Source organism: Ambystoma mexicanum, chromosome 1q (genome assembly GCF_040938575.1).
Source record: "Ambystoma mexicanum isolate Mex_15411 chromosome 1q, UKY_AmexF1_1, whole genome shotgun sequence".
Taxonomy (NCBI): domain Eukaryota; kingdom Metazoa; phylum Chordata; class Amphibia; order Caudata; family Ambystomatidae; genus Ambystoma; species Ambystoma mexicanum.
The window spans coordinates 1,555,866,102-1,555,885,297 of record NC_090922.1 but is presented as its reverse complement, the minus strand read 5'-3'; positions in this window follow the sequence as shown (position 1 = coordinate 1,555,885,297).

Below are 19,196 nucleotides of genomic sequence, written 5' to 3'. Positions count from 1 at the left end.
TGGTAGGGAGGAGTTGAGGCTTAGTGGGGGCAGCGTGAGGTTTGATTGCAGGGTGTAGTGACATGGGAGTGCAAAGAGGGGCTGGCCTGTTAGCAGTGTGGTAGGGAGGAGTTGAGGCTTAGTGGGGGTAGCATGAGGTGTGATTGCAGGGTGTGGTGACATGGGAGTGCATAGATGGGCTGGCCTGTTAGCAGTGTGGTAGGGAAGAGTTGAGGCTTAGTGGGGGTAGCGTGAGGTGTGATAGCAGGGTGTGGTGACATGGGAGTCCATAGAGGGGCTGGCCTGTTAGCAGTGTGGTATCGAGGAGTTGAGGCTTAGTGGGGGTAGCGTGAGGTGTGATTGCAGGGTGTGGTGACATAGGAGTGCATAGAGGGGCTGGCCTGTTAGCAGTGTGGTAGGGAGGAGTTGAGGCTTAGTGGGGGTAGCGTGAGGTGTGATTGCAGGGTGTGGTGACATGGGAGTGCATAGAGGGGCTGGCCTGTTAGCAGTGTGGTAGGGAGGAGTTGAGGCTTAGTGGGGGTAGCGTGAGGTGTGATTGCAGGGTGTGGTGACATGGGAGTGCATAGAGGGGCTGGCCTGTTAGCAGTGTGGTAGGAAGGAGTTGAGGCTTAGTGGGGGCAGCGTGAGGTGTGATTGCAGGGTGTGGTGACATGGGAGTGCATATAGGGGCTGGCCTGTTAGCAGTGTGGTATCGAGGAGTTGAGGCTTAGTGGGGGTAGCGTGAGGTGTGATTGCAGGGTGTGGTGACATGGGAGTGCATAGAGGGGCTGGCCTGTTAGCAGTGTGGTATCGAGGAGTTGAGGCTTAGTGGGTTTAGTGTGAGGTGTGATTGCAGGGTGTAGTGACATGGGAGTGCATAGAGGGGCTGGCCTGTTAGCAGTGTGGTATCGATCAGTTGAGGCTTAGTGGGGGTAGCGTGAGGTGTGATGGCAGGGTGTGGTTAAATGGGAGTGCATAGAGGGGCTTGCCTGTTAGCAGTGTGGTACGGAGGAGTTGAGGCTTAGTGGAGGTCGCGTGAGGTGTGATTGCAGGGTGTGGTGACATGGGAGTGCATAGAGGGGCTGGCCTGTTAGCAGTGTGGTAGGGAGGAGTTGAGGCTTAGTTGGGGTAGCGTGAGGTGTGATTGCAGGGTGTGGTGACATGGGAGTGCATAGAGGGTCTAGCCTGTTAGCAGTGTGGTAGGGAGGAGTTGAGGCTTAGTGGGGGTAGCGTGAGGTGTGATTGCAGGGTGTGGTCACATGGGAGTGCATAGAGGGGATGGCCTGTTAGCAGTGTGGTAGGGAGGAGTTGAGGCTTAGTGGGGGCAGCGTGAGGTGTGATTGCAGGGTGTGGTGACATGGGAGTGCATAGGGGGGCTGGCCTGTTAGCAGTGTGGTAGGGAGGAGTTGAGGCTTAGTGGGGGTAGCGTGAGGTGTGATTGCAGGGTGTGGTGACATGGGAGTGCATAGAGGGCCTGGCCTGTTAGCAGTGTGGTATGGAGGAGTTGAGGCTTAGTGGGGGTAGCGTGAGGAGTGATTGCAGAGTGTGGTGACATGGGAGTGCATAGAGGGGCTGGCCTGTTAGCAGTGTGGTATCGGGGAGTTGAGGCTTAGTGGGGGTAGCATGAGGTGTGATTGTAGGGTGTGGTGACATGGGAGTGCATAGAGGGGCTAGCCTGTTAGCAGTGTGGTATCGAGGAGTTGAGGCTTAGTGGGGGTAGTGTGAGGTGTGATTGCAGGGTCTGGTGACATAGGAGTGCATAGAGGGGCTGGCCTGTTATCAGTGTGGTAGGGAGGAGTTGAGGCTTAGTGGGGGTAGCGTGAGGTGTGATTGCAGGGTATGGTGACATGGGAGTGCATAGAGGGCTGGCCTGTTAGCAGTGTGTTATGGAGGAGTTGAGGCTTAGTGGGTGTAACGTGAGGTGTGATTGCAGGGTGTGGTGACATGGGAGTGCATAAAGGGGCTGGCCTGTTAGAAGTGTGGTAGGGAGGAGTTGAGGCTTAGTGGGGGCAGCGTGAGGTATGATTGCAGGGTGTGGTGACATAGGAGTGCATAGAGGGGCAGGCCTGTTGGCAGTGTGGTAGGGAGGAGTTAAGGCTTAGTGGGGGTAGCGTGAGGTGTGACTGCATGGTGTGGTGACATGGGAGTGCATAGAGGGGCTGGCCTGTTAGCAGTGTGGTATAGAGGAGTTGAGGCTTAGTGGGGGTAGTGTGAGGTGTGATTGCAGGGTGTAGTGACATGGGAGTGCAAAGAGGGGCTGGCCTGTTAGCAGTGTGGTATCGAGGAGTTGAGGCTTAGTGGGGGTAGCGTGAGGTGTGATTGCAGGGTGTGGTGACATAGGAGTGCATAGAGGGGCTGGCCTGTTAGCAGTGTGGTAGGGAGGAGTTGAGGCTTAGTGGGGGTCACGTGAGGTGTGATTGCAGGGTGTGGTGACATGGGAGTGCATAGAGGGGCTGGCCTGTTAGCAGTGTGGTAGGGGGGAGTTGAGGCTTAGTGGGGGCAGCGTGAGGTGTGATTGCAGGGTGTGGTGACATGGGAGTGCATAGAAGGGCTCGTCTGTTAGCAGTGTGGTAGGGAGGAGTTGAGGCTTAGTGGGGGCAGCGTGAGGTGTGATTGCAGGGTGTGGTGACATGGGAGTGCATAGAGGGCCTGGCCTGTTAGCAGTGTGGTAGGGAGGAGTTGAGGCTTAGTGGGGGTAGCGTGAGGTGTGATTGCAGGGTGTGGTGACATGGGAGTGCAAGGAGGGGCTGGCCTTTTAGCAGTGTGGTAGGGAGGAGGTGAGGCCTAGTGGGGGTAGCATGAGGTGTGATTGCAGGGTGTGGTGACATGGGAGTGCATAGAGGGGCTGGCCTGTTAGTAGTGTGGTATCGAGGAGTTGAGGCTTAGTGGGGGTAGCGTGAGGTGTGATTGCAGGGTGTGGTGACATTGGAGTGCATAGAGGGGCTGGCCTGTTAGCAGTGTGGTTTCGAGGAGTTGAGGCTTAGTGGCGGTAGCGTGAGGTGTGATTGCAGGTTGTAGTGACATGGGTGTGCATAGAGGGGCTGGCCTGTTAGCAGTGTGGTATCGAGGAGTTGAGGCTTAGTGGAGGTAGCGTGAGGTGTGACTGCAGGGTGAGGTGACATGGGTGTGCATAGAGGGGCTGGCCTGTTAGCAGTGTGGTAGGGAGGAGTTGAGGCTTAGTGGGGGTAGCGTGAGGTGTGATTTCAGGGTGTGGTGACATGGGAGTGCATAGAGGGGCTGGCCTGTTAGCAGTGTGGTAGGGAGGAGTTGAGGCTTAGTGGGTGTAGCGTGAGGTGTGATTGTAGGGTGTAGTGACATGGGAGTGGAAAGAGGGGCTGGCCTGTTAGCAGTGTGGTAGGGAGGAGTTGAGGCTTAGTGGGGGTAGCATGAGGTGTGATTGCAGGGTGTGGTGACATGGGAGTGCATAGGGGGGCTGGCCTGTTAGCAGTGTGGTAGGGAAGAGTTGAGGCTTAGTGGGGGTAGCATGAGGTGTGATTGCAGGGTGTGGTGACATCGGAGTCCATAGAGGGGCTAGCCTGTTAGCAGTGTGGTATCGAGGAGTTGAGGCTTAGTGGGGGTAGCGTGAGGTGTGATTGCAGGGTGTAGTGACATATCAGTGCATAGAGGGGATGGCCTGTTAGCAGTGTGGTAGGGAGGAGTTGAGGCTTAGTGGGGGTAGCGTGAGGTGTGATTGCAGGGTGTGGTGACATGGGAGTGCATAGAGGGGCTGGCCTGTTAGCAGTGTGGTAGGGAGGAGTTGAGGCTTAGTGGGGGTAGCGTGAGGTGTGATTGCAGGGTGTGGTGACATGGGAGTGCATAGAGGGGCTGGCCTGTTAGCAATGTGGTAGGGAGGAGTTGAGGCTTAGTGGGGGCAGCGTGAGGTGTGATTGCAGGGTGTGGTGACATGGGAGTGCATAGAGGGGCTGGCCTGTTAGCAGTGTGGTATCGAGGAGTTGAGGCATAGTGGGGGCAGCGTGAGGTGTGATTGCAGGGTGTGGTGACATGGGAGTGCATAGAGGGGCTGGCCTGTTAGCAGTGTGGTATCGAGGAGTTGAGGCTTAGTGGGGGTAGAGTGAGGTGTGATTGCAGGGTGTGGTTAAATCGGAGTGCATAGAGGGGCTGGCCTGTTAGCAGTGTGGTACGGAGGAGTTGAGGCTTAGTGGGGGTCGCGTGAGGTGTGATTGCAGGGTGTGGTTACATGAGAGTGCATAGAGGGGCTGGCCTGTTAGCAGTGTGGTAGGGAGGAGTTGAGGCTTAGTGGGGGTAGCGTGAGGTGTGATTGCAGGGTGTGGTCACATGGGAGTGCATAGAGGGGATGGCCTGTTAGCAGTGTGGTAGGGAGGAGTTGAGGCTTAGTGGGGGCAGCGTGAGGTGTGATGGCAGGGTGTGGTGACATGGGAGTGCATAGAGGGGCTGGCCTGTTAGCAGTGTGGTAGGGAGGAGTTGAGGCTTAGTGGGGGTAGCGTGAGGTGTGATTGCAGGGTGTGGTGACATGGGAGTGCATAGAGGGCCTGGCCTGTTAGCAGTGTAGTAGGGAGGATTTGAGGCTTAGTGGGGGCAGCGTGAGGTGTGATTGCAGGGTGTGATGACATGGGAGTGCATAGAGGGGCTGGCCTGTTAGCAGTGTGGTAGGGAGGAGTTGAGGCTTAGTGGGGGTAGCATGAGGTGTGATTGCAGGGTGTGGTGACATGAGAATGCATAGAGGGGCTGGCCTGTTAGCAGTGTGGTATCGAGGAGTTGAGGCTTAGTGGGGGTAGCATGAGGTGTGATTGCAGGGTGTGGTGACATGGGAGTGCATAGAGGGGCTGACCTGTTAGCAGTGTGGTATCGAGGAGTTGAGGCTTAGTGGGGGTAGCGTGAGGTGTGATTGCAGGTTGTAGTGACATGGGAGTGCATAGAGGGGCTGGCCAGTTAGCAGTGTGGTATCGAGGAGTTGAGGCTTAGTGGGGGTAGCGTGAGGTGTGATTGCAGGTTGTAGTGACATGGGAGTGCATAGAGGGGCTGGCATGTTAGCAGTGTGGTATCGAGGAGTTGAGGCTTATTGGGGGCAGCGTGAAGTGTGATTGCAGGGTGTGGTGACATGGGAGCGCATAGAGGGGCTGGCCTGTTAGCATTGTGGTAGGGAGGAGTTGAGGCTTAGTGGGGGTAGCGTGAGGTGTGATTGCAGGGTGTGGTGACATGGGAGCGCATAGAGGGCCTGGACTGTTAGCAGTGTGGTAGGGAGGAGTTGAGGCTTAGTGGGGGTAGCGTGAGGTGTGATTGCAGGGTGTGGTGACATGGGAGCGCATAGAGGGCCTGGACTGTTAGCAGTGTGGTAGGGTGGAGTTGAGGCTTAGTGGGGGTAGCGTGAGGTATGATTGCAGGGTGTGGTGACATGGGAGTGCATAGAGGGCCTGGCCTGTTAGCAGTGTGGTAGGGAGGAGTTGAGGCTTAGTGGGGGTAGCGTGAGGTGTGATTGCAGTGTGTGGTGACATGGGAGTGCATAGAGGGGCTGGCCTGTTAGCAGTGTGGTAGGGAGGAGTTGAGGCTTAGTGGGGGTAGCATGAGGTGTGATTGCAGGGTGTGGTGACATGAGAATGCATAGAGGGGCTGGCCTGTTAGCAGTGTGGTATCGAGGAGTTGAGGCTTAGTGGGGGTAGCATGAGGTGTGATTGCAGGGTGTGGTGACATGGGAGTGCATAGAGGGGCTGACCTGTTAGCAGTGTGGTATCGAGGAGTTGAGGCTTAGTGGGGGTAGCGTGAGGTGTGATTGCAGGTTGTAGTGACATGGGAGTGCATAGAGGGGCTGGCCAGTTAGCAGTGTGGTATCGAGGAGTTGAGGCTTAGTGGGGGTAGCGTGAGGTGTGATTGCAGGTTGTAGTGACATGGGAGTGCATAGAGGGGCTGGCATGTTAGCAGTGTGGTATCGAGGAGTTGAGGCTTATTGGGGGCAGCGTGAAGTGTGATTGCAGGGTGTGGTGACATGGGAGCGCATAGAGGGGCTGGCCTGTTAGCATTGTGGTAGGGAGGAGTTGAGGCTTAGTGGGGGTAGCGTGAGGTGTGATTGCAGGGTGTGGTGACATGGGAGCGCATAGAGGGCCTGGACTGTTAGCAGTGTGGTAGGGAGGAGTTGAGGCTTAGTGGGGGTAGCGTGAGGTGTGATTGCAGGGTGTGGTGACATGGGAGCGCATAGAGGGCCTGGACTGTTAGCAGTGTGGTAGGGTGGAGTTGAGGCTTAGTGGGGGTAGCGTGAGGTATGATTGCAGGGTGTGGTGACATGGGAGTGCATAGAGGGGCTGGCCTGTTAGCAGTGTGGTAGGGAGGAGTTGAGGCTTAGTGGGGGTAGCGTGAGGTGTGATTGCAGAGTGTGCTGACATGGGAGTGCATAGAGGGGCTGGCCTGTTAGCAGTGTGGTATCGAGGAGTTGAGGCTTAGTGGGGGTAGAATGAGGTGTGATTGCAGGGTGTGGTGACATGGGAGTGCATAGAGGGGCTGGCCTGTTAGCAGTGTGGTATCGAGGAGTTGAGGCTTAGTGGGGATAGCGTGAGGTGTGATTGCAGGATGTGGTGACATGGGAGTGCATAGAGGGGCTGGCCTGTTAGCAGTGTGGTAGGGAGGAGTTGAGGCTTAGTGGGGGTAGCGTGAGGTGTGATTGCAGGGTGTAGTGACATGGGAGTGCATAGAGGGCTGGCCTGTTAGCAGTGTGGTAGGGAGGAGTTGAGGCTTAGTGGGGGTAGCGTGAGGTGTGATTGCAGGGTGTGGTGACATGGGAGTGCATAGAGGGCTGGCCTGTTAGCAGTGTGGTAGGGGGGAGTTGAGGCTTAGTGGGTGTAGCGTGAGGTGTGATTGCAGGGTGTGGTGACATGGGAGTGCATAGAGGGGCAGGCCTGTTAGCAGTGTGGTAGGGAGGAGTTGAGTCTTAGTGGGGGTAGCGTGAGGTGTGACTGCAGGGTGTGGTGACATGGGAGTGCATAGAGGGGCTGGCCTGTTAGCAGTGTGGTATCGAGGAGTTGAGGCTTAGTGGGGGTAGCGTGAGGTGTGATTGCAGAGTGTAGTGACATGGGAGTGCAAAGAGGGGCTGGCCTGTTAGCAGTGTGGTATCGAGGAGTTGAGGCTTAGTGGGGGTAGCGTGAGGTGTGATTGCAGGGTGTGGTGACATGGGAGTGCATAGAGGGGCTGGCCTGTTAGCAGTGTGGTAGGGAGGAGTTGAGGCTTAGTGGGGGTCGCGTGAGGTGTGATTGCAGGGTGTGGTGACATGGGAGTGAATAGAGGGGCTGGCCTGTTAGCAGTGTGGTAGGGAGGAGTTGAGGCTTAGTGGGGGCAGCGTGAGGTTTGATTGCAGGGTGTAGTGACATGGGAGTGCAAAGAGGGGCTGGCCTGTTAGCAGTGTGGTAGGGAGGAGTTGAGGCTTAGTGGGGGTAGCATGAGGTGTGATTGCAGGGTGTGGTGACATGGGAGTGCATAGATGGGCTGGCCTGTTAGCAGTGTGGTAGGGAAGAGTTGAGGCTTAGTGGGGGTAGCGTGAGGTGTGATAGCAGGGTGTGGTGACATGGGAGTCCATAGAGGGGCTGGCCTGTTAGCAGTGTGGTATCGAGGAGTTGAGGCTTAGTGGGGGTAGCGTGAGGTGTGATTGCAGGGTGTGGTGACATAGGAGTGCATAGAGGGGCTGGCCTGTTAGCAGTGTGGTAGGGAGGAGTTGAGGCTTAGTGGGGGTAGCGTGAGGTGTGATTGCAGGGTGTGGTGACATGGGAGTGCATAGAGGGGCTGGCCTGTTAGCAGTGTGGTAGGGAGGAGTTGAGGCTTAGTGGGGGTAGCGTGAGGTGTGATTGCAGGGTGTGGTGACATGGGAGTGCATAGAGGGGCTGGCCTGTTAGCAGTGTGGTAGGAAGGAGTTGAGGCTTAGTGGGGGCAGCGTGAGGTGTGATTGCAGGGTGTGGTGACATGGGAGTGCATATAGGGGCTGGCCTGTTAGCAGTGTGGTATCGAGGAGTTGAGGCTTAGTGGGGGTAGCGTGAGGTGTGATTGCAGGGTGTGGTGACATGGGAGTGCATAGAGGGGCTGGCCTGTTAGCAGTGTGGTATCGAGGAGTTGAGGCTTAGTGGGTTTAGTGTGAGGTGTGATTGCAGGGTGTAGTGACATGGGAGTGCATAGAGGGGCTGGCCTGTTAGCAGTGTGGTATCGATCAGTTGAGGCTTAGTGGGGGTAGCGTGAGGTGTGATGGCAGGGTGTGGTTAAATGGGAGTGCATAGAGGGGCTTGCCTGTTAGCAGTGTGGTACGGAGGAGTTGAGGCTTAGTGGAGGTCGCGTGAGGTGTGATTGCAGGGTGTGGTGACATGGGAGTGCATAGAGGGGCTGGCCTGTTAGCAGTGTGGTAGGGAGGAGTTGAGGCTTAGTTGGGGTAGCGTGAGGTGTGATTGCAGGGTGTGGTGACATGGGAGTGCATAGAGGGTCTAGCCTGTTAGCAGTGTGGTAGGGAGGAGTTGAGGCTTAGTGGGGGTAGCGTGAGGTGTGATTGCAGGGTGTGGTCACATGGGAGTGCATAGAGGGGATGGCCTGTTAGCAGTGTGGTAGGGAGGAGTTGAGGCTTAGTGGGGGCAGCGTGAGGTGTGATTGCAGGGTGTGGTGACATGGGAGTGCATAGGGGGGCTGGCCTGTTAGCAGTGTGGTAGGGAGGAGTTGAGGCTTAGTGGGGGTAGCGTGAGGTGTGATTGCAGGGTGTGGTGACATGGGAGTGCATAGAGGGCCTGGCCTGTTAGCAGTGTGGTAGGGAGGAGTTGAGGCTTAGTGGGGGTAGCGTGAGGAGTGATTGCAGAGTGTGGTGACATGGGAGTGCATAGAGGGGCTGGCCTGTTAGCAGTGTGGTATCGGGGAGTTGAGGCTTAGTGGGGGTAGCATGAGGTGTGATTGTAGGGTGTGGTGACATGGGAGTGCATAGAGGGGCTAGCCTGTTAGCAGTGTGGTATCGAGGAGTTGAGGCTTAGTGGGGGTAGTGTGAGGTGTGATTGCAGGGTCTGGTGACATAGGAGTGCATAGAGGGGCTGGCCTGTTATCAGTGTGGTAGGGAGGAGTTGAGGCTTAGTGGGGGTAGCGTGAGGTGTGATTGCAGGGTATGGTGACATGGGAGTGCATAGAGGGCTGGCCTGTTAGCAGTGTGTTATGGAGGAGTTGAGGCTTAGTGGGTGTAACGTGAGGTGTGATTGCAGGGTGTGGTGACATGGGAGTGCATAAAGGGGCTGGCCTGTTAGAAGTGTGGTAGGGAGGAGTTGAGGCTTAGTGGGGGCAGCGTGAGGTATGATTGCAGGGTGTGGTGACATAGGAGTGCATAGAGGGGCAGGCCTGTTGGCAGTGTGGTAGGGAGGAGTTAAGGCTTAGTGGGGGTAGCGTGAGGTGTGACTGCATGGTGTGGTGACATGGGAGTGCATAGAGGGGCTGGCCTGTTAGCAGTGTGGTATAGAGGAGTTGAGGCTTAGTGGGGGTAGTGTGAGGTGTGATTGCAGGGTGTAGTGACATGGGAGTGCAAAGAGGGGCTGGCCTGTTAGCAGTGTGGTATCGAGGAGTTGAGGCTTAGTGGGGGTAGCGTGAGGTGTGATTGCAGGGTGTGGTGACATAGGAGTGCATAGAGGGGCTGGCCTGTTAGCAGTGTGGTAGGGAGGAGTTGAGGCTTAGTGGGGGTCACGTGAGGTGTGATTGCAGGGTGTGGTGACATGGGAGTGCATAGAGGGGCTGGCCTGTTAGCAGTGTGGTAGGGGGGAGTTGAGGCTTAGTGGGGGCAGCGTGAGGTGTGATTGCAGGGTGTGGTGACATGGGAGTGCATAGAAGGGCTCGTCTGTTAGCAGTGTGGTAGGGAGGAGTTGAGGCTTAGTGGGGGCAGCGTGAGGTGTGATTGCAGGGTGTGGTGACATGGGAGTGCATAGAGGGCCTGGCCTGTTAGCAGTGTGGTAGGGAGGAGTTGAGGCTTAGTGGGGGTAGCGTGAGGTGTGATTGCAGGGTGTGGTGACATGGGAGTGCAAGGAGGGGCTGGCCTTTTAGCAGTGTGGTAGGGAGGAGGTGAGGCCTAGTGGGGGTAGCATGAGGTGTGATTGCAGGGTGTGGTGACATGGGAGTGCATAGAGGGGCTGGCCTGTTAGTAGTGTGGTATCGAGGAGTTGAGGCTTAGTGGGGGTAGCGTGAGGTGTGATTGCAGGGTGTGGTGACATTGGAGTGCATAGAGGGGCTGGCCTGTTAGCAGTGTGGTTTCGAGGAGTTGAGGCTTAGTGGCGGTAGCGTGAGGTGTGATTGCAGGTTGTAGTGACATGGGTGTGCATAGAGGGGCTGGCCTGTTAGCAGTGTGGTATCGAGGAGTTGAGGCTTAGTGGAGGTAGCGTGAGGTGTGACTGCAGGGTGTGGTGACATGGGTGTGCATAGAGGGGCTGGCCTGTTAGCAGTGTGGTAGGGAGGAGTTGAGGCTTAGTGGGGGTAGCGTGAGGTGTGATTTCAGGGTGTGGTGACATGGGAGTGCATAGAGGGGCTGGCCTGTTAGCAGTGTGGTAGGGAGGAGTTAAGGCTTAGTGGGTGTAGCGTGAGGTGTGATTGTAGGGTGTAGTGACATGGGAGTGGAAAGAGGGGCTGGCCTGTTAGCAGTGTGGTAGGGAGGAGTTGAGGCTTAGTGGGGGTAGCATGAGGTGTGATTGCAGGGTGTGGTGACATGGGAGTGCATAGGGGGGCTGGCCTGTTAGCAGTGTGGTAGGGAAGAGTTGAGGCTTAGTGGGGGTAGCATGAGGTGTGATTGCAGGGTGTGGTGACATCGGAGTCCATAGAGGGGCTAGCCTGTTAGCAGTGTGGTATCGAGGAGTTGAGGCTTAGTGGGGGTAGCGTGAGGTGTGATTGCAGGGTGTAGTGACATATCAGTGCATAGAGGGGATGGCCTGTTAGCAGTGTGGTAGGGAGGAGTTGAGGCTTAGTGGGGGTAGCGTGAGGTGTGATTGCAGGGTGTGGTGACATGGGAGTGCATAGAGGGGCTGGCCTGTTAGCAGTGTGGTAGGGAGGAGTTGAGGCTTAGTGGGGGTAGCGTGAGGTGTGATTGCAGGGTGTGGTGACATGGGAGTGCATAGAGGGGCTGGCCTGTTAGCAATGTGGTAGGGAGGAGTTGAGGCTTAGTGGGGGCAGCGTGAGGTGTGATTGCAGGGTGTGGTGACATGGGAGTGCATAGAGGGGCTGGCCTGTTAGCAGTGTGGTATCGAGGAGTTGAGGCATAGTGGGGGCAGCGTGAGGTGTGATTGCAGGGTGTGGTGACATGGGAGTGCATAGAGGGGCTGGCCTGTTAGCAGTGTGGTATCGAGGAGTTGAGGCTTAGTGGGGGTAGAGTGAGGTGTGATTGCAGGGTGTGGTTAAATCGGAGTGCATAGAGGGGCTGGCCTGTTAGCAGTGTGGTACGGAGGAGTTGAGGCTTAGTGGGGGTCGCGTGAGGTGTGATTGCAGGGTGTGGTTACATGAGAGTGCATAGAGGGGCTGGCCTGTTAGCAGTGTGGTAGGGAGGAGTTGAGGCTTAGTGGGGGTAGCGTGAGGTGTGATTGCAGGGTGTGGTCACATGGGAGTGCATAGAGGGGATGGCCTGTTAGCAGTGTGGTAGGGAGGAGTTGAGGCTTAGTGGGGGCAGCGTGAGGTGTGATGGCAGGGTGTGGTGACATGGGAGTGCATAGAGGGGCTGGCCTGTTAGCAGTGTGGTAGGGAGGAGTTGAGGCTTAGTGGGGGTAGCGTGAGGTGTGATTGCAGGGTGTGGTGACATGGGAGTGCATAGAGGGCCTGGCCTGTTAGCAGTGTAGTAGGGAGGATTTGAGGCTTAGTGGGGGTAGCGTGAGGTGTGATTGCAGGGTGTAGTGACATGGGAGTGGAAAGAGGGGCTGGCCTGTTAGCAGTGTGGTAGGGAGGAGTTGAGGATTAGTGGGGGTAGCATGAGGTGTGATTGCAGGGTGTGGTGACATGGGAGTGCATAGGGGGGCTGGCCTGTTAGCAGTGTGGTAGGGAAGAGTTGAGGCTTAGTGGGGGTAGCATGAGGTGTGATTGCAGGGTGTGGTGACATAGGAGTGCATAGAGGGGATGGCCTGTTAGCAGTGTGGTAGGGAGGAGTTGAGGCTTAGTGGGGGCAGCGTGAGGTGTGATGGCAGGGTGTGGTGACATGGGAGTGCATAGAGGGGCTGGCCTGTTAGCAGTGTGGTAGGGAGGAGTTGAGGCTTAGTGGGGGTAGCGTGAGGTGTGATTGCAGGGTGTGGTGACATGGGAGTGCATAGAGGGCCTGGCCTGTTAGCAGTGTAGTAGGGAGGATTTGAGGCTTAGTGGGGGTAGCGTGAGGTGTGATTGCAGGGTGTAGTGACATGGGAGTGGAAAGAGGGGCTGGCCTGTTAGCAGTGTGGTAGGGAGGAGTTGAGGCTTAGTGGGGGTAGCATGAGGTGTGATTGCAGGGTGTGGTGACATGGGAGAGCATATGGGGGCTGGCCTGTTAGCAGTGTGGTAGGGAAGAGTTGAGGCTTAGTGGGGGTAGCATGAGGTGTGATTGCAGGGTGTGGTGACATAGGAGTGCATAGAGGGGATGGCCTGTTAGCAGTGTGGTAGGGAGGAGTTGAGGCTTAGTGGGGGTAGCGTGAGGTGTGATTGCAGGGTGTGGTGACATGGGAGTGCATAGAGGGGCTGGCCTGTTAGCAGTGTGGTAGGGAGGAGTTGAGGCTTAGTGGGGGTAGCGTGAGGTGTGATTGCAGGGTGTGGTGACATGGGAGTGCATAGAGGGGCTGGCCTGTTAGCAATGTGGTAGGGAGGAGTTGAGGCTTAGTGGGGGCAGCGTGAGGTGTGATTGCAGGGTGTGGTGACATGGGAGTGCATAGAGGGGCTGGCCTGTTAGCAGTGTGGTATCGAGGAGTTGAGGCTTAGTGGGGGCAGCGTGAGGTGTGATTGCAGGGTGTGGTGACATGGGAGTGCATAGAGGGGCTGGCCTGTTAGCAGTGTGGTATCGAGGAGTTGAGGCTTAGTGGGGGTAGAGTGAGGTGTGATTGCAGGGTGTGGTTAAATCGGAGTGCATAGAGGGGCTGGCCTGTTAGCAGTGTGGTACGGAGGAGTTGAGGCTTAGTGGGGGTCGCGTGAGGTGTTATTGCAGGGTGTGGTTACATGAGAGTGCATAGAGGGGCTGGCCTGTTAGCAGTGTGGTAGGGAGGAGTTGAGGCTTAGTGGGGGTAGCGTGAGGTGTGATTGCAGGGTGTGGTCACATGGGAGTGCATAGAGGGGATGGCCTGTTAGCAGTGTGGTAGGGACGAGTTGAGGCATAGTGGGGGCAGCGTGAGGTGTGATGGCAGGGTGTGGTGACATGGGAGTGCATAGAGGGGCTGGCCTGTTAGCAGTGTGGTAGGGAGGAGTTGAGGCTTAGTGGGGGTAGCGTGAGGTGTGATTGCAGGGTGTGGTGACATGGGAGTGCATAGAGGGCCTGGCCTGTTAGCAGTGTAGTAGGGAGGATTTGAGGCTTAGTGGGGGTAGCGTGAGGTGTGATTGCAGAGTTTGTTGACATGGGAGTGCATAGAGGGGCTGGCCTGTTGGCAGTGTGGTAGGGAGGAGTTGAGGCTTACTGGGGGTAGCGTGAGGTGTGATTGCAGGGTGTGGTGACATTTGAGTGGATAGAGGGGCTGGCCTGTTAGCAGTGTGGTATCGAGGAGTTGAGGCGTATTGGGGGTAGCGTGAGGTGTGATTGCAGGGTGTGGTGACATAGGAGTGCATAGAGGGGCTGGCCTGTTAGCAGTGTGGTAGGGAGGTGTTGAGGCTTAGTGGGGGTAGCGTGAGGTGTGATTGCAGGGTGTGGTGACATGGGAGTGCATAGAGGGCTGGCCTGTTAGGAGTATGGTAGGGGGGAGTTGAGGCTTAATGGGTGTAGTGTGAGGTGTGATTGCAGGGTGTGGTGACATGGGAGTGCATAGAGGGGCTGGCATGTTAGCAGTGTGGTAGGGAAGAGTTGAGGCTTAGTGGGGGTCACGTGTGTGATTGCAGGGTGTGGTGACATGGGAGTGCATAGAGGGGATGGCCTGTTAGCAGTGTGGTAGGGAGGAGTTGAGGCTTAGTGGGGGCAGCGTGAGGTGTGATGGCAGGGTGTGGTGACATGGGAGTGCATAGAGGGGCTGGCCTGTTAGCATTGTGGTATCGAGGAGTTGAGGCTTAGTGGGGGTAGCAAGAGGTGTGATTGCAGGGTGTGGTGACATGGGAGTGCATAGAGGGGCTGGCCTGTTAGCAGTGTGGTATCGAGGAGTTGAGGCTTAGTGGGGGTAGCGTGTGGTGTGATTGCAGGGTGTAGTGACATGGGAGTGCATAGAGGGGCTGGCCTGTTAGCAGTGTGTAGGGAGGAGTTGAGGCTTAGTGGGGGTAGCATGAGGTGTCATTGCAGGGTGTGGTGACATGGGAGTGCATATAGGGGCTGGCCTGTTAGCAGTGTGGTATCGCGGAGTTGAGGCTTAGTGGGGGTAGTGTGAGGTGTGATTGCAGGGTGTGGTGACATGGGAGTGCATAGAGGGGCTGGCCTGTTAGCAGTGTGGTATCGAGGAGTTGAGGCTTAGTGGGGAACGCGTGAGGTGTGATTGCAGGGTGTGGTGACATGGGACTACATAGAGGTGCTGGCCTGTTGGCAGTGTGGCAGGGAGGAGTTGAGGCTTAGTGGGGGCAGCGTGAGGTGTGATTCCAGGGTGTGGTGACATGGGAGTGCATAGAGGGGCTGGCCTGTTAGCAGTGTGGTAGGGAAGAAATGAGGCTTAATGGGGGTTGCGTGTGTGATTGCAGGGTGTGGTGACATGGGAGTGCATAGAGGGGCTGGCCTGTTAGCAGTGTGGTATCGAGGAGTTGAGGCTTAGTGGGGGTAGCGTGAGGTGTGATTACAGGGTGTGGTGACATGGGAGTGCATAGAGGGGCTGGCCTGTTAGCAGTGTGGTAGGGAGGAGTTGAGGCTTAGTGGGGGCAGCATGAGGGGTGATTGCAGGCTGTGGTGACATGGGAGTGCATAGAGGGGCTGGCCTGTTAGCAGTGTGGTAGGGAAGAGTTGAGGCTTAGTGGGGGCCGCGTGCGTGATTGCAGTGTGTGGTGACATGGGAGTGCATAGAGGGGCTGGCCTGTTAGCAGTGTGGTAGGGAGCAGTTGAGGCTTAGTGGGGGTCGCGTGAGGTGTGATTACAGGGTGTGGTGACATGGGAGTGCATAGACGGGCTGGCCTGTTAGCAGTGTGGTAGGGAGGAGTTGAGGCTTAATGGGGGCAGCATCAGGTGTGATTGCAGGGTGTGGTGACATGGGAGTGCACAGAGGGTCTGGCCTGATAGTAGTGTGGTAGGGAGGAGTTGAGGCTTAGTGGGGCTCGCGTGAGGTGTGATTGCAGGGTGTGGTGACATGGGAGTGCATAGAGGGGCTGGCCTGTTAGCAGTGTGGTAGGGAAGAAATGAGGCTTAATGGGGGTTGCGTGTGTGATTGCAGGGTGTGGTGACATGGGAGTGCATAGAGGGGCTGGCCTGTTAGCAGTGTGGTAGGGAGGAGTTGAGGCTTAGTGGGGTAGCGTGAGGTGTGATTACAGGGTGTGGTGTCATGGGAGTGCATAGAGGGGCTGGCCTGTTAGCAGTGTGGTAGGGAGGAGTTGAGGCTTAGTGGGGGCAGCATGAGGGGTGATTGCAGGCTGTGGTGACATGGGAGTGCATAGAGGGGCTGGCCTGTTAGCAGTGTGGTAGGGAAGAGTTGAGGCTTAGTGGGGGCCGCGTGCGTCATTGCAGTGTGTGGTGACATGGGAGTGCATAGAGGGGCTGGCCTGTTAGCAGTGTGGTAGGGAGCAGTTGAGGCTTAGTGGGGGTCGCGTGAGGTGTGATTACAGGGTGTGGTGACATGGGAGTGCATAGACGGGCTGGCCTGTTAGCAGTGTGGTAGGGAGGAGTTGAGGCTTAGTGGGGGCAGCATGAGGTGTGATTGCAGGGTGTGGTGACATGGGAGTGCACAGAGGGTCTGGCCTGATAGTAGTGTGGTAGGGAGGAGTTGAGGCTTAGTGGGGCTCGCGTGAGGTGTGATTGCAGGGTGTGGTGACATGGGAGTGCATAGAGGGGATGGCCTGTTATCAGTGTGGGGCTACAGCAATTCCGTTGTAACCTGTATTTGGACACTTACTAAAGTCCGCCTGTTTGAAGCAGTGGGAGGGGCAAATGCATTGGTAAGCACATTGGTAGTATTGTTGATTACGTGGACACGTAATTCATCAGACAGTTTATCATCATGGTTGATTATGGGCACATGTAAATCAATAGTTCATAATCAGCGTATGTAAATTATTTGACATTTTGACCACAGAGTTGATTATGGGCACATGTAAATCATGAGACAGATTAACAGCAGAGCTCATAATGGGCGCAAGTAAATCATGAGACAGATTAACAGCATAGCTCATAACGGGCGCAAGTAAATCATGAGACAGATTAACAGCAGAGCTCATAATGGGTGCAAGTAAATCATGAGACAGATTAACAGCAGAGCTCATAATGGGTGCAAGTAAATCATGAGACAGATTAACAGCAGAGCTCATAATGGGTGCAAGTAAATCATGAGACAGATTAACAGCATAGCTCATAATGGGTGCAAGTAAATCATGAGACAGATTAACAGCAGAGCTCATAATGGGCACACGTAAATCATGAGACAGATTAACAGCATAGCTCATAATGGGCGCAAGTAAATCATGAGACAGATTAACAGCAGAGCTCATAATGGGTGCATGTAAATCATGAGACAGATTAACAGCATAGCTCATAATGGGCTCATGTAAATCATGAGACAGATTAACAGCAGAGCTCATAATGGGTGCAAGTAAATCATGAGACAGATTAACAGCAGAGCTCATAATGGGTGCAAGTAAATCATGAGACAGATTAACAGCAGAGCTCATAATGGGTGCAAGTAAATCATGAGACAGATTAACAGCAGAGCTCATAATGGGTGCAAGTAAATCATGAGACAGATTAACAGCAGAGCTCATAATGGGCACACGTAAATCATGAGACAGATTAACAGCATAGCTCATAATGGGCGCAAGTAAATCATGAGACAGATTAACAGCAGAGCTCATAATGGGTGCATGTAAATCATGAGACAGATTAACAGCATAGCTCATAATGGGCGCATGTAAATCATGAGACAGATTAACAGCATAGCTCAGAATGGGCGCAAGCAAATCATGAGACAGATTAACAGCAGAGCTCATAATGGGCGCAAGTAAATCATGAGACAGATTAACAGCAGAGCTCATAACGGGCGCAAGTAAATCATGAGACAGATTAACAGCAGAGCTCATAATGGGCGCAAGTAAATCATGAGACAGATTAACAGCATAGCTCATAATGGGCGCAAGTAAATCATGAGACAGATTAACAGCAGAGCTCATAATGGGCACACGTAAATCATGAGACAGATTAACAGCATAGCTCATAATGGGCGCAAGTAAATCATGAGACAGATTAACAGCAGAGCTCAGAATGGGCGCAAGCAAATCATGAGACAGATTAACAGCAGAGCTCATAATGGGCGCAAGTAAATCATGAGACAGATTAACAGCAGAGCTCATAACAGGTGCAAGTAAATCATGAGACAGATTAACAGCAGAGCTCATAATGGGCGCAAGTAAATCATGAGACAGATTAACAGCATAGCTCATAATGGGTGCATGTAAATCATGAGATAGATTAACAGCATAGCTCATAGTGGGCGCATATAAATCAATTGACATTTTGGCCACAGAGTTGATTACGGGCGCATGTACATCCGACAGTTTCCCATCATGGTTGATTGCGGGTGCAAGTAATGCATTGGGCATTTTGGCCGTATGGCGCTTGGAAATACAAGTTCTCAAAGTCGCGTGTCAGAGGAGCACAGGTGTCTAGGGGTAGGCGGTCGTGCTGCATACGAGCATCGAGGACATCATTATATGCCGAGCTGGCAGAGTGAAAGTTCTTTGAGTCAGCTTCAGCAGGCATGGCCATCGCACCAGCAGTGCGGGAAGGCGCTGCATGTGCACGCGCACGTACGTCGCCTATGTGCTTCAATGAGCTGAGTGGTGGGTTTGTATAGTGGTGTGATGAGTGGAGCGCAGGATATGTGGAAGACCAGAAGATTAGATAGTGAGCCTCTGGCCGACCCAGAGGCTTCGGGCATAGGTGGGCATGGGTGTGGGCATGGGTGTGGATACCGGGAGCATGGGGACGGTACGCGCACGGAAGCGGGCCAGCTTGCTGGGAGTGAATAGGCCACAGATGTAGGGGGTTGTGGACGTGCAACTCGGGACCCCTCAGAAGGGGGTCCCTAATGGAGACAGCACCTACCAGGGCGACATGTGGCTTAGCTGGAGCACAGGCGAGGTGGAGTGGATCAGAGATTGTAGGCAGCGTCGCCGAGCAGCGGAGAGCGGCAGAGAGTGCACCTGGCCTTTCCTCACAGCCTTCTCTGCACGCCGCATGCATTCCTGGCTGCAGGGGAGCACTCCTGTGCCCCTGAGGAGAGAAAGAGGTGACTACCTCGTGGTGGAGTGGCAGAGAGTACACCTGGCCTTGCTCACAGCCTTCTCTGCACGCCGCATGCATTCCTGGCTGCAGGGGAGCACTCCTGTGCCCCTGAGGAGAGAAAGAGGTGACTACCTCGTGGTGGAGTGGCAGAGAGTACACCTGGCCTTGCTCACAGCCTTCTCTGCATGCCGCATGCATTCCTGGCTGCAGGGGAGCACTCCTGTGCCCCTGAGGAGAGAAAGAGGTGACTACCTCGTGGTGGAGTGGCAGAGAGTACACCTGGCCTTGCTCACAGCCTTCTCTGCACGCCGCATGCATTCCTGGCATCAGGGGAGCACTCCTGTGCCCCTGAGGAGAGAAAGAGGTGACTACCTCGTAGTGGAGCGGCAGAGAGTGCACCTGGCCTTTCTTCACAGCCTTCGCTGCATGGCGGCTTAGCCTGCTAGCTACTATGACAAACTCTTGCTGGTTGCTGCTTGCAAGGCCAATCCAGGCCTGTGGTGGTGATTTCTTCCACAGTCAAGGCAGCGGGGAGGACGTGAGTGGCCATTTTAGGAGGGCTTTGTTCTTCTGCACACCGCTTTCGTTCCTGGCTGCAGGAGAGCACTCCTGTACCCCTGAGGAGAGAGCGAGATGACTACCATCATTTCTCACATTTGGTAAATCTTATTTAGAAGGAACATATTGAAAAAGGAATCTACTGCAGGCTTAGCGCCCGCAC